Below are 14401 nucleotides of genomic sequence, written 5' to 3'. Positions count from 1 at the left end.
CCCACCGAATGTGCATGATTAAGCCCGATGGGGCACATCTGGGATGCTATGAGACGCTAACTCAGCGCCCATAAACCAGTGGTCCGTGATTTACGGGAATTGCTTCACCTGTGGTGCTACATACTAGGACTGATGATATTTTTAAAAATATCTGGAATCCGATATACTGATATTTTAAATTATTTCACTATCGGCCCACGGTATGTCGAAAGAATCATCGATGCATCGATAAGTCGACGGGTAAAGGTATCGACTGCACATTGTGAATATATTGCCTGTATTAGAGCAGTATTTTTAACTATCGATTTATTATTAGGTACTCCGTACATATACAAGCCTACTTACCCCCTTGAGAAAGAATTGAAAGGAAAGCTATGTACGTTCATGCTTGGCGATAACGACTTTGCCAACAATAGTGACTGTATGTAAGTGGCAGAATAAAAGATGTCTGATGGGTCCGTCGTTCGGTTCCGTCGCATATCGGATTTGTCTGAAACACGTCATGTCGACGTCCCTGTTTCTTCATTTGTGCGAACGCCAGCGACATAGTAGTTATAGTGTCAAAATTGCGTGGTAAGATAAACGTTGCAAATTCTGCTGGTAGCGCCGACCGCCGATTACGTCAGCAAATTCCCTCTCACGTCTCCGTCAAACGCAAGGACCAATCTTGTAATTTAGATTTTTGTTCATCAGTTACAGGAACTGTTTTTGAAGAATGCCGATGTGAAGAAATAGCACACTATTTTTAACACAACTGGTGCGCTATTTCTTCACATCGGAAATCTTGTTATTCCATTCATACCGCAACCCTCAAGTGCTTGCAATCTACACTTACTTACACAGTCAGAGAGAGAGAGAAAGAGAGAGAGAGAGAGAGAGAGAGAGAGAGTGACTGGACATGATGAAAGCTCAAAAAGCAATAAGACTCCTTCACTAACAGCAATTTCAAAGGAACAATTTAAAATATTTACCGAAAACTGCGAAAAATATAATATACAACAATAATATCGGCACTCGATATTGCACTTTCGTTATCGATATATCAATGAAAATAATATCGCCGATGTACATCGATATCCTATAGATAAATATCGATATGTTCGTATCTTAACAACAGCCCTCTTACATACCTCTAGAACCCTACTAAGGACCTGTCAAATACATACCACGCAGAATCGCTGCTGTATTGCGCTCCAGACGTGTATCAAAATGCTATTAAGCAGGTGATCATAATGTTTTGGCCCAAGAATTTTTTGGGTGGATTCCACCTTGACGAAACTCAAGTTTTTCTTATTTTTACCCAGTCACATTTTGGTGAAGTTGCAGCATGATCAGCGTTTCTTTCTTGTCTTCTTTCTGTTAAATAACAGGAAGATTTCTCTGTACTATCTGTACATACAGTATTTTTAGTTCTAAGAAAAACGTATTTACAAAATTGATAACAGACAAAAGTTTTTGTGTTATCTTGTTACCACAGGCTGTGGTCCTTCCATGTTTTGCGTTACAGTAGTTTTCTTTCACAGGCTGTCATCTATAGCCACAGGGGACTTAATGTAGAAAGTTATTTACATCCAAAATTTATGGTTCAAAATGGTTCAAATGGCTCTGAGCACTATGGGACTTAACATCTGAGGTCATCAGTCCTCTAGAACTTAGAACTACTTAAACCTAACTAACCTAAGGACATCACACACATCCATGCCTGAGGCAGGATTCGAACCTGCGACAGTAGCGGTCGCGCGGTTCCAGACTGAAGCGCCTAGAACCGCTCGGCCTCACCGGTGGGCTCAAAATTTAAGACTGGGGAAACTTGTAGTTAGTTTTATTTTACTCAGAGTGCAAGATCTGTGTGTGTGTGTGTGTGTGTGTGTGTGTGTGTGTGTGTGTGTGTGCGTGCGCGCACTATGTACTCTCTTACTTTTCTTGATTTCTACAGTATCTTCACTGTAATAAAATGCACCGCTTGGAAACTTTCACTGTGCCATTGTTTACAAGATCCGAAAACAAGATGGCGGATAGGTGAATGTGTTCTGGGAGGGAGTTTAGAGTCTTTACGCTTTGAGAGATGTATCTGACACAACGATATCCAAACACATTTTTTTTTACAAAATAACACCGTTCAACATAGCGATAGAAGGCAAATAAACCACAGAGTCTATAAACATCTCGTCAACCTTACTGACATACGACTCACAAAACAAGAAATAAAGACCTAAATACAATAAATAGGCAAACATTACACACAAGACAGTGTTATCAGAGACAGTGAAGCCATAATAAAATAACAAGAAAAGAACAGTAACTCAGACTTCAATGTAGGTCTCACAAGATAGTTAAATCAGAAGAAATCAGATGCATAGTAAAGGAAAGCGAAATAAACATTCAGGTTTGTTTCCATCAGATAATGTCATTGTGGTATCATGTGCGATTTTATTTACAGTGACTCATTATGAATTGGATGTAATTTGTATGTAAATTTACGTTTTACAATCTGATGTATTCGTGATCTGTTTTTAATTTATATTTTAGTGCTTGATTCATTAACTCTTTTATTCATGTAGCACTTAAGACAGGTACGCAGTAGCTAAAATCGATCTACAATAAACAGGCTTAAAAAGTTTATGACCGATGTTGCCCTTCCTCCTATCTCGGAAGAGAAACATTGTCAGGAACAAAAAATGAAGAAGATAAAACGTTCAGAAAAATAATAAATGAGTTAAAAACAACGGGCCTCTCATCACAAAAACAGGCAAGAGGATCACTATGATAATATTGAAACAGGAGAAATACAATAACAAGATTTTGCAGAAGAAGCAAAAGCAATGACGTTGCATGTGGAAGAAAAACAAGCGAATCACTTTGCACCATCAAAGCTGGTCGGCAAAAGGTATCAAAGGTTCAACAGTTGAATGCAACAGGAAAGGACGGAGATAGTACCGGTACCGAAGTACCGTTCGCCACACAACGCAAGGCGGTTCGAAGAGTATAGATGTAGCTGTTAGCAATACAAGACAGCGAGGCGAAGACAAGTCAGCATCACACCCTGATAGAAAACAGGGTGGCGCTGTGTCACGCATTTGCGTGACTTCAAAGTCCAAATGTTTACTCGTAGATACTGGAAATCGGGGAATAGTTAAGGCAAGTTCTCCGTGACTCAAACGCTGAATATTATCGCCACTTCCAAGCTTCGTACATTAACATGCAGATTTAGTGGATGTGTCCTCGATTTTACAGCGATAGGTTTGATGCAGCTATATTTGACCGAAAGTTGCGACCTTCAGAGCAGTGTTCGGAAATGTAGCTGGAGCTGGTGCTAGTGTTAGAGGATAGTATTATACTTGATCGGATAGTGAACAGTTACAAGGAGAACGTGCTAGACAAAGAAGTGAACTTGTTACGAATATACTACATTGTTTCTGTTGAATCTTAAGAAGCCAGTACTTTTGGAATCGGAGAATATACCACAACTTAGTCATTAGAATAAACGATTGTGCTAACCCAGTTCGTAAGGCCTACTCCGTATTGGAGACACCTACCAGTGATGCTGTGACACGTTTAGCCGGCTAACGCTTGGCAGTAGTTCTTGGACAGTGTGTCAAACGTTATGATCGAATTAATGCCACAACTCCGACGTTTAATCGCCTTAAATCGTAATCATAGTTCGTTGAGAGCTCACGATAAACAATGCATTAACGCCCACTTCATTCACTGAAAATTTAGCTCTCGTTAGTCATGCAACTCACTCGCTAACAAAGTCACCTCTGGGGCAGAATGACAAATTTCAAATCACTCACGGAGCTATTTGTCAGCGTGCAGTTACCAACAACTTACAATTTCTAAATGCTTTCCACATCGCGCACGTGTCGCCTCTCTGCACCGATGGCCTCTTGTAGCTCAGACGGGAACTGACAACTTCCAGGGCCTCGTTTGTAGCGACCAGAGATTATCAGCAATCATGTGCATTACCGGAAACGCCCACACATCCGTCGGGGAGAAGACAGTTGCGTGGTTCTGTTTTGATTGCACGCTCCACTCTTCCTCGTCTGTTGAATTACAAATCTTTTCTCGAGAAGAATCGATACTCTACTCTTCTCCCACAAAGCCTCAGCTTACTTTGAATGTCTACCGCTCTCTTTCAGAATGAAACGGCGAAAGTTAGACAATCATGACTTCTTATCTTTCTGTATAGTCTCCCATAATTTTAGAAAATGTTGAATACAAAAGGATGATACTGCGGTAAGTAATTCTTAGTGGATTTAGCAGGTTAGCACGTTCATGTCACCATACTATGGCTTTCACATTATGTTACTACATAGCTGGTCAAGTAAACGACGGTAAATAAATCGGTACATCTCTTTCGTCATGTCGTACGTATTGACTTCTCCTTCACTAATTTTTATCGTCTGCAACTTTTAAGAGACGCTGTTTCCACTTTAGTGTTCAATCTATACGTCGGAGAAACAATAAGGGAAATAAAGGAGATATTCGAGAGTGGGATTAAAATTCAGAGTGAAAGGGTGTCAATGATAAGATTCACTGATGACATTGCTATCCTCAGTGAAAGTGAAGAAGAATTACAGCACATGTTGAATGGAATGAACTGTTTACACGATATGGACTGAGGGTAAATTGAAGAAAGACGAAAGTAATAAGCAGTAGCAAATGAGATTAGCAATAAACTTAGCATCAAAATTGATGACCAAGAAGTAAATGAAGTGAAGGAATTGTCCTACCTTGGAAGTAAAATGACGCATGCAAGACGAAGCAAAGAGGACGTCAGAAACACACTAGCCTTGGTAAAGAGCGCGTTTCTAGCGAAAAGAAATCTAAGAAATATCGGTCTTAACTTGAGAAAGAAATGTCTGAGAGTGAACGTTTGGAGCACAGCATTGTTTGGTAGTGAAACATGGGCTGTAAGAAAACCGGAACAGAGGAGAAGCGAAGCATTTGAGATTCAGTGCTACAGAGGAATACTGAAAATCAAGTGGGCTGATACAGTAAAGAATGACGATGTCCTCCAATGAATGGGTGAGGAAAGGAATATATGGAAAACACTGACAAGAAGAAGGAACTGTAGGGAAGACAATCTGAAATATACTCAACAAGTAATTGACGACGTAGGGAGCAAGTGCTACTCTGAGATGAAGGGATTGACACAGGAGAGCTGCATCAAACCAGTCAGTAGAGTGATAAATAACCCCAACCCAACCTCCCCAGCCCCCCCCCCCCCCAAAAAAAAAAAACACACACAGTTTTAAGACTCTGGACTCGTGTTGATCAGTTTAAATCCTCGTCTGGGCATACAGATTAGATTTAGGTTTCCCTTTATGCCTCTGTCTCCTTCACAATTACTTTGTTTTTTTTTCTGTTTCAATTTCAACTCAATATTCTTAGGAATGCGTTGTAGATTGGTGTAACTTTTAGAGGATTAACTGTTATTAAATTTTCTAATCTACAATGACTCAGCTTTGAGCGACTGTAAAACTAGCGTTTATGTGGAATGAAGCCAGTTCGAAACGAAGTGTGAAAGAATTTTCATAGCCGAAATCCGGCTGGCAAAGAACAGAGAAATGAGAGTTTGAACCCCTTAACTATCAGATGTCTTGCATTAAAATTTGAACATTTTTGCCAGTTTCTTCAGTGTGGTGGTTTAGTAGACTCTGCGTAGTTGGGAATCGAGCTGTGGATGAGGGGGCTGGGTACGAAAACTGGTAATCCCCTCATGCAGACTTGGTACATCATAGCGTAAGCAGCAGGGCCATGAAACTCAGCTTCCCGGCTCAGTACCTGGTACGTGTTGTCTCACATCAATCTTCTACATGTTACGACAGTTAGCTTTCCTACCACGAGGTTCATCTTTCCCATGGAAGACACAACCCTTCAGCAAATAGTACAATGAAAATTTGTTGTTGCACGGAAAAAGTGTTCTACTTCTTAGAAGCGTCAATCCTTCAGGGTATCTGACCTGCTCCATTAATATCTCACTGTAGTATGAATGCAGTCTTAGTAGTAGAATATGGATGGGGAGACAGATGGCCCTCTCAGGCAGACTTGGCAGACCATAGTGTAAATATCAGGGTCATCGAATTCGGATGGACGTAGAACTGAGAATGAGTTGTTTGGCGACACTACCAACGTTCTAGTTGTTACTTGCCCTCCTATCGATGTTGACAACAATCCTTAGTAGGCAGAGCGACAAAAAATTCTCTAAAACGATTTAAATAGTACTAAGAAAAACTATACTGCCATGAGGACCAGAAGATCACGAGTTACCGACCGTTACTGCCCGCAAAATCACCTGCAGCTCAAGTCACGTGATATTCCTGACAATCGGATGCCGTGTCAAGGGGCATGTGGCCAGCAAACTACCTTCCCGGCCGTTGTCGGCTTTCCAGACCTTGGGACAACTGCTTCATATTCAGTTAGCTCCTCAGGAGGCAAACATTACCGAAATTAATTGACAGACTGCGAGCGCGCATGTGAGAATGGCTCGGTGCCAGAGCCCGAAACATTCAGTGTTAGGTTGGCAGCGCTACAAGATGGATCCTCCCCCACCCATCCTACTCACCAGATCACAGCCCACGCGACTTCGAACTCATTTCGCAACTGAGGAAACCATTCACAACTGCCGTACCAATTCAATCCGCATCGTGGAATTCTCATGTTGTCGCATTATCGCAAGATATACCATAGTTGCCATGATTTTCGGAACGACCCTCGTATATATACTCATTGGTTCGCATCTACTTCACGAAAAAACAACTACCACCCTAACATCGAAAGGTGTGGCAGAGCGGTTCTAGGCGCTACAGTCTGGAACCGCGCGACCGCTACGGTCGCAAGCTGGAATCCTGCCTCGGGCATGGATGTGTGTGATGTCCTTTGGTTAGTTAGGTTTAAGTAGTTCTAAGTTCTAGGGGACTGATCACCTTAGAAGTTAAGTCCCATAGTGCTCAGAGCCATTTAAACCACTTGAACATCGAAATATGGTAAGCTACTGTCATTTGTTACGAAATTCATATTGCTACGGGAAATTCAAACTTACATTTCAACGGCAGTTTTTATGGGCGCGTATATAGCCATGTCATTTCTGCTCTGGACAAAATGTCATTGTGCTGCAATACCTGTCAAAACAAGTCTTAAAAAAATACATCATTAATTTCGCAAAAAATGGCAGTAGTTTTCCATATTTCATAGTTAAAGTAGTAGTTGAAATGTGCTGGTTTTTCGTAAAACAGTTTCGAACCAGTGACTATATTTATAGGGCTTTGTCGTGCTCAGTAAGAACACTGCATTATCTTTTTGCATACACGTTGTCATAGACGTTGCAACAACTGTTGTACAGCCAACTTAATGTCTGGTGCCGGTATATATACATATATCTATGGAGTGATCATAGACTACTGCGCATGTTCTCAACATCCAAACGGGCTAGTCTAATGATTTTGAGACAACGCTGCTCGTCTGTAGTTTGTGGTAATAGCGAAACTCGAATTTTGCACTGCTCGCCTCGTTTTACATACGTTTTTGCACGTCTCAGTTTTAGTAACAGCTATGGTGCAAGTATTGTGGTTGCTACGGATGTAAAGGGTAGTATGTGAAAGAAGGACCAGTTACTTTTCATAAGTATGTACAACCAATATACAACCGTAAATGTCATATGGATACGTGGCACTTTATACGTTGAAAACTATTGAGACGTGGTATTATAAAGTCTTGGATTGTAGAGACAATTTCTGCGATTTTGTGGTGATGTGTTTACGAGATAAGTGGTAGATAAATTTGTGTGTTTGAGTAAACTACCAGTCGGTGTACACATACTGATACTACGTTCATATACAGATAAAATTTGTACTGACAGTCTGATTAATTTCCTCCATTTTATGCAGGTTCTCAAACTCTTGTCTTAATCTAATTATTTCTGCGTGAGACAGTTTCCTATACGGTGTCGTTGTACCGTTATTAATTAGAATGCATTGAACAATATGAATAAGTGCAACATAAAAAGGAAAAAAAATTGTTGGCTGTCACTTCTTATCCCGCTACCGAAGAAAAGTAAGTAAAGTGGAATCTGAGCTCTGATACTGTGGTGAAAAAGCACAATATCATTTCTCTTCACATCTTTAAGCCAGCTTCAGATCCTAGAATCAAAATTGTTAAGATGTCTTTAAAACACATACCCAAAGTTTCACGTTACTTCTGAAGGAGATCTGTCTGTAGCAGCGAAGTAATAACACTCAAAATACGCTAAGCGCTATACGGTTAATATGCGGCATCCCAAAATAACGTGACGCCGGCAATATAATGAGCCAAGTACTGCATTTTAAACGTAAGTTACCATATTGTAAATCAACTATGTTCTTAATCTCAATGTAAGATTACATATGGTCTCGCTTTGCTGTATATCAGCCAGAAGAAAAGCAATGACGCCTTCGTGGGTCGCTCGAGGGAGTTGGTATCAAATCTGCACACACCAGTTACCTAATTCCAGTAAATTTGTTTGAGGTGAGCGATGAGGTCTGACGCCACGTTCAATCACATCCCAGATGTGTTCCATCGGTTTCAGATATGGCGAGCTGGGGGCCAGCACATTAATTGGAACTCACGCTCCTGACTTTGTGACATGGCGCATTATCTTGTTCAAAATTGCCACTGCCTTCGGGAAGCACCATCGTGATGAAGGGATGTACGTGGTCTGCACCCAGAATACAATCCTCCTTGGCCGTCATGGTACCTTTCACGAGCAAAAATGGACCCATGAATGCCCACGTGGATGTTCCCCAGAGCATATCAGAGCCGCCGCCAACTTGTCTCCGTCCCGCAGTACAACTGTCACGGAGTTGTTCACCTGGAAAACGACGCATTCGCGCCTTCCCATCGGCGTGATAAAGAAGGTATCGGGATTCATCAGACCATGGAACGCTCTGCGACTGCACCAACGTCCAATGACGATGGTTACGTGCCTATTTCAACTGTAGTTGCCGGTGTCGTGGTATTAACATTGACACAGGCAAAGGTCTCAGGCTGCGGAAGTCCATCGTTAGGGGTATTCGCTGCACCTTGTATTAAGACACACTTGTACTCTGCCCATCGTTAAAGCCTGGTGTCAGCTCTCCGCCTGTCCTGTTTTACCAGTCTGCTCAGCCTATGACGTTCGACATCTGTAATAAGGGGTGACCGTCATACCCCAAGACTTCTGGACGTGGTTTCACCTTGGCTTCACCACGTGTTGAAGACACTCACCAAGGTACTCCTCGAACAGCCGACAAGACGTGCAGTTTCCAAGATGCTCGTGCCGAGCCTCCGGGCCATCACAGACAGATCGCGCGCCTTCCTCATTGTACACACGGTGTAAGTAGGCTGTTTATGTTTTCTTTATGTAAGTAGGCTGTTTATGTTTTCTTATTGGCAACGTTACGTAGCGCTCTATATGAAAATCACTGGCTGTGCTGTGTGCAGTCTGTGGCTAGTTTGCATTGTTGTCTGCCATTGTAGTGTTGGGCAGCGGCAGCTGGATGTGAACAGCGCGTAGCGTTGCGCAGTTGGAGGTGAGCCGCCAGCAGTGGTGGATGTGGAGAGAGATGGCGGAGATTTGATATTTGTAAGAATGGATGTTATGAACTGATATATATATTATGACTATTAAGGTAAATACAATGTTTGTTCTCTATTAAAATCTTTCATTTGCTAACTATGCCTACTAGTAGTTAGTGCCTTCAGTAGTTTGAATCTTTTATTTAGCTGGCAGTAGTGGCGCTCGCTGTATTGCAGTAGTTCGAGTAATGAAGATTTTTGTGAGGTAAGTGATTTGTGAAAGGTATAGTTTAATGTTTGTCAGGGCCATTCTTTTGTAGAGATTTTTGATAGTCAGATTGCGTTGCGCTAAAAATATTGTGTGTCAGTTTAAGCACAGTCGTGTATAAATGTTAAAGGGGACGTTTCAACGGACAACACACTCCCTGCTACTACATGGACCGTGCGAGTGTGTGACTCCCAGTCATTGCTCGCCAGGTGATGCTATAGCCTGGACGTGTTTAGATCGACAGTAGGTCAGAGGCCACAATGTTCTGGCTGATCAGTGTAAGTATGCCTGCACAGAACGGATAATACAGAATGGCCCTAATATTACTGCTGAAGGAGTTCGTGTGCGGTTCACTAACTGCGGCAAGGTATACAAGCACACGTTTCGGTAGGCACTGGAAGACAAGACTACTAACTGAGTGGCTAACTATAATACAACACTGGCTGACGATGAAGTAAATCACGCCACACATATTTTAGATATAGGATGTTAGAAATGCGCATCGATTGAGAAAGTTATCCTTCCAGCACGAAAAGCCAGCAAGACTATGTTTCCCGTTAGGTAGTGGAGTTAGTATTAATCATATCCGATTTTATAAGATGTATCTCGCATCTTAGTGCACGTACTACGTGAAATGACGCCGTGGACCTTAATAAGATAGCGAGGAAACTGATGTAGTTATCTGCAGATAGTGTTCACGGAAGAGAGAGGACTGGTGAGTTTTATAAAAGCCTACAATCATGAGCTGCATTTGTTTTTGTGGAAACTTCAAGAATTATGATTTTGGTATCACTTCTGACCTGCTTAGCTTTGAGCCGTAATCCTGGTTTGCCTTTATATCAATATCTGCGACAGTTGGCGTAAAGCAGTTAGACTGTACATTAACTGTTACTATTGCACGTTTACAAATACAGTAGTCGGACTCCGGAATATTATTGAATGTAGCTATAACACTACGGGGCATTTATCACTGAATTTGGAGGAGAGACTATTTTAAATGTCTCCCCCGGCCAAAGCGGGACCTGAGGATCCATATGAAGACTGTTTTATAAGTGTATCAGTCTTTACAGTTGATTTGGTCCGCCAGTAAACGTTTCTTTGTTAATCAGTGGCGCAGAGGTAGCACATCGTGTAAACTGTCATTCTCCGTCTGTGTATATATAGGATCTAATCTCGCTCAATGAGACTACTACATTATCTCTGAACACACGTTGACACAGACGTTACAAGCACTGCTGTACAGCCAACTTATCTCTGTTGCCGACAATGTAACAAGTCAACCAGTGTGTTTTAAACTAAGTTACCATATTGTAAATGAAATATACTACTGGCCATTAAAATTGCTACACCACAAGGATGACGTGCTACAGACGCGAAATTTAACCGACAGGAAGAAGATGCTGTATATGCAAATGATTAGCTTTTAAGAGCTTTCACACAAGGTTGGCGCCGGTGGCGACACCTACAACGTGCTGACATGAGGAAAGTTTCCAACCGATTTCTCATACACAAACAGCAGTTGATCGGCGTTGCCTGGAGAAACGTTGTTTTGATGCCTAGTGCAAGGCCGGCCGGTGTGACCGAGCGGTTCTATGCGCTACAGTCTGGAACCGCGCGACCGCTACGTTCGCAGATTCGAATTCTGCCTCGGGCATGGATGTGTGTGAAGTCCTTAGGTTAGTTAGGTTTAAGTAGTTCTAAGTTCTAGAGGACTGATGACCTCAGATGTTAAGTTCCATAGTGCTCAGAGCCATTTGAAGCATTTGAACCTAGTGTAAGGAGGAGAAATGCATACCATCACGTTTCTGAGTTTGATAAAAGGCGAATTGTAACCTATCGCGATTGCGGTTTATCGTATCGCGACATTGCTGCTCACGTTGGTCGAGATCCAGTGACTGTTAGCAGAATATGGAATCGGTGGGTTCAGGAGGGTAATACCGAACGCCGTGATGGATCGCAACGGCCTCGTATCACTAGCAGTCGAGATGACAGGCATCTTATCCGCATGGCTGTAATGGATCGTGCAGCCGCGTCTCGATCCCTGAGTCAATAGATGGGGACGTTTGCAAGACAACAACCACCTGCACCAACAGTTCGACGACGTTTGCAGCAGCATGGACTACCAGCTCGGAGACCGTGGCTGCGGTTACCCTTGACGCTGCATCACAGACAGGAGCGCCTTCGATGGTGTACTCAACGACGAACCTGGGTGCACGAATGGCAAAACGTCGTTTTTTCGGATGAATCCAGGTTCTGTTTACAGTATCATGATAGTCGCATCCGTGTTTGGCGACATCTCGGTGAACACACATTGGAAGCTTGTGTTCGTCATCGCCATACTGGCGTATCAGCCGGCGTGATGATATGGGGTGCCATTGGTTACACGTCTCGGTCACCTCTTGTTCGCATTGACGGCACTTTGAACAGTGGACGTCACATTTCAGATGTGTTACGACCCGTGGTTCTATCCTTCATTCGATCCCTGCGAAACCCTACATTTCAGCACGATAATGCACGACCGCATGTTGCAGGTCCTGTATGGGCCTTTGTGAACACAGAAAATGTTCGACTGCTGTCCTGGCCAGCACATTCTCGAGATCTCTCACCAACTGAAAACGTCTGGTCAATGGTGGCCGAGCAACTGGCTCATCACAATAAGCCAGTCACTACTCTTGATGAACTGTGGTATCGTGTTGAAGCTGCATGGGCAGCTGTACCTGTACACGCCATCCAAGCGCAGTTTGACTCAATACCCATGCGTATCAAGGCCGTTATTACGGCCAGAGGTGGTTGTTCTGGGTACTGATTTCTCAGGATCTATGCACCCAAACTGCGTGAAGATGTAATCACATGTCATTTGTAGTATATTATATTTGTCCAATGAATACTCGTGTATCATGTGCATCTCTTCTTGGTGTAGCAATTTTAATATCCAGTAGTGAAATATATCCTTCCAGTGAATGTAAGATTACCTAGTGTCAAACTTTGTTGCATATTTTACAATGTAAGTTCCAGAGTTTCTGACGAAGCTGCTATGAAATTATAAAGTTAAAAATAATCATGCTGGTTGCGACATGTGGCTGTCCAGAAATGTTAATTTCAACGATCGCTGTTTCCTCTGCAGGCACGCCTGCAACTGGAAGATGCAGTTCCACACACGTCACAACCAACACGGATATTTTGCGCTCAGCCGTGTTCCACAAACTGCAGCCAGGTAGCCGCTGCTGAGGAGCGCGCAGCAGCTGTGCAGCTGGCGCCGGCGGCGCTTTTGTGCCGGCTGGCACCGGCAGCCACGCCTCGGCTCGGCTCGGCCCGCCGAGTTGCACCTGGCGGCCGCACGCACCCCTGACGTCATGGCAGCTGCCTCAATCTGTTGCGTCCGGTTTGCTCCTTGTGTCCGTGCGTCCTCTTCCAAGTCAACCGATTGGCCGCCTCGGAGGTCGTGCTAGCCCAGCAACTGCCTCCTGCCGTCTACACGGCACTTCGTATTTCGTGTAAGACCTTTCTGCCCCTGGCCGCAACATGGACACTCTGTGTATTGGGTATTTCAGACATACGTCAAGCTAAACATTTAAGTTTAGTCAGAATTAGTCCTTAAAACGGTAGGACATTAGTAATTTAGTACATTACTTATGTTAAAGACACTGCTGAACACAAATACACTACGTGACAATTACGAGGGTTGATTGAAAAGTAATGCCTCTACCTTCGCTATTGGGTTTGGAAGGGAATATTTTAATAAATGGAACGCAGAAATAATCCTTAGAACGTGATCTTGAATTACCAATATTCACTTTTACACATAATCACCAGGCAATGGAATACATTTCTGCCAACGATGAACAAGTTTTCTGAAGCCGTCACGGAAGAGGTCGACACTCTGGTTTCCGCAACCACAGTCTCACAGTTCTCTCAACGTCTTCATCAGAAGTGTAATGATGTCCCCGCAGATCGACTTTCATTATCGGTAGCAGATGAAAGCGAAACGGTGCTAAATCTAGACTGCATGGAGGATGCCGTGCCGTGGTAAGATTCAGTCTCTGAAGTTCTGCTGTGGTGGCACGTGAAGTGTGAGGTTTGGCATTTTTAACTTCCGATAGCTAAGAAATGAAATAACGTGACCCACACCTTCCTGTGCAATGCCGATTGTGCTTCTAATTTCTTTCTGAGTGATACGACGATCGTCCTGCATCAATCTGTCAACATTTTGCTTGTGAAACTCGGTGGTTGCTGTCACAGGACGTCCAACTCTTTGTTGGCTAGATGTTCCCGCCTCAACATCTTTAAACTTACTCGCCCAACGACGCACAGTTCTCACATCAACATAATCACCATAGACTGCTTTCATTCTCTGATGAATCTCCTTTGGGGTGCACCTTCTGCTATCAAGAATTCAACGACTACACGTTGCTTAAATCGCATTGACGGACCGTCTGCGCAGGGTTCCATAGTTTACTCTGTAACAACACAACCGTTCAATGCTAAGGCTTCTCGCCAACTGGAGCTGTAGAGAAGAGGCTACGGAACAACCCAGTACCTGCCGCATACCAATTTTGCCAACTGTTGAGGGGTTACGAAGGTGGAGGCATTACTTTTCAG

General features: G+C 43.1%; 1 protein-coding gene across 1 annotated transcript in view; it reads right to left on the bottom strand.

Annotated features, from left to right (window-relative positions):
* The window catches only part of LOC126175440 (neurotactin), a 264898-nt gene that overhangs the window by 185711 nt on the left and 64786 nt on the right, over nt 1-14401 (bottom strand). The window lies entirely within an intron of this gene.

The sequence above is a fragment of the Schistocerca cancellata genome, chromosome 3, assembly GCF_023864275.1.
Source record: "Schistocerca cancellata isolate TAMUIC-IGC-003103 chromosome 3, iqSchCanc2.1, whole genome shotgun sequence".
NCBI lineage: Eukaryota > Metazoa > Arthropoda > Insecta > Orthoptera > Acrididae > Schistocerca > Schistocerca cancellata.
The sequence above is the reverse complement of the archived record's forward strand: the minus strand, read 5'-3'. Positions and strand labels throughout refer to the sequence as shown.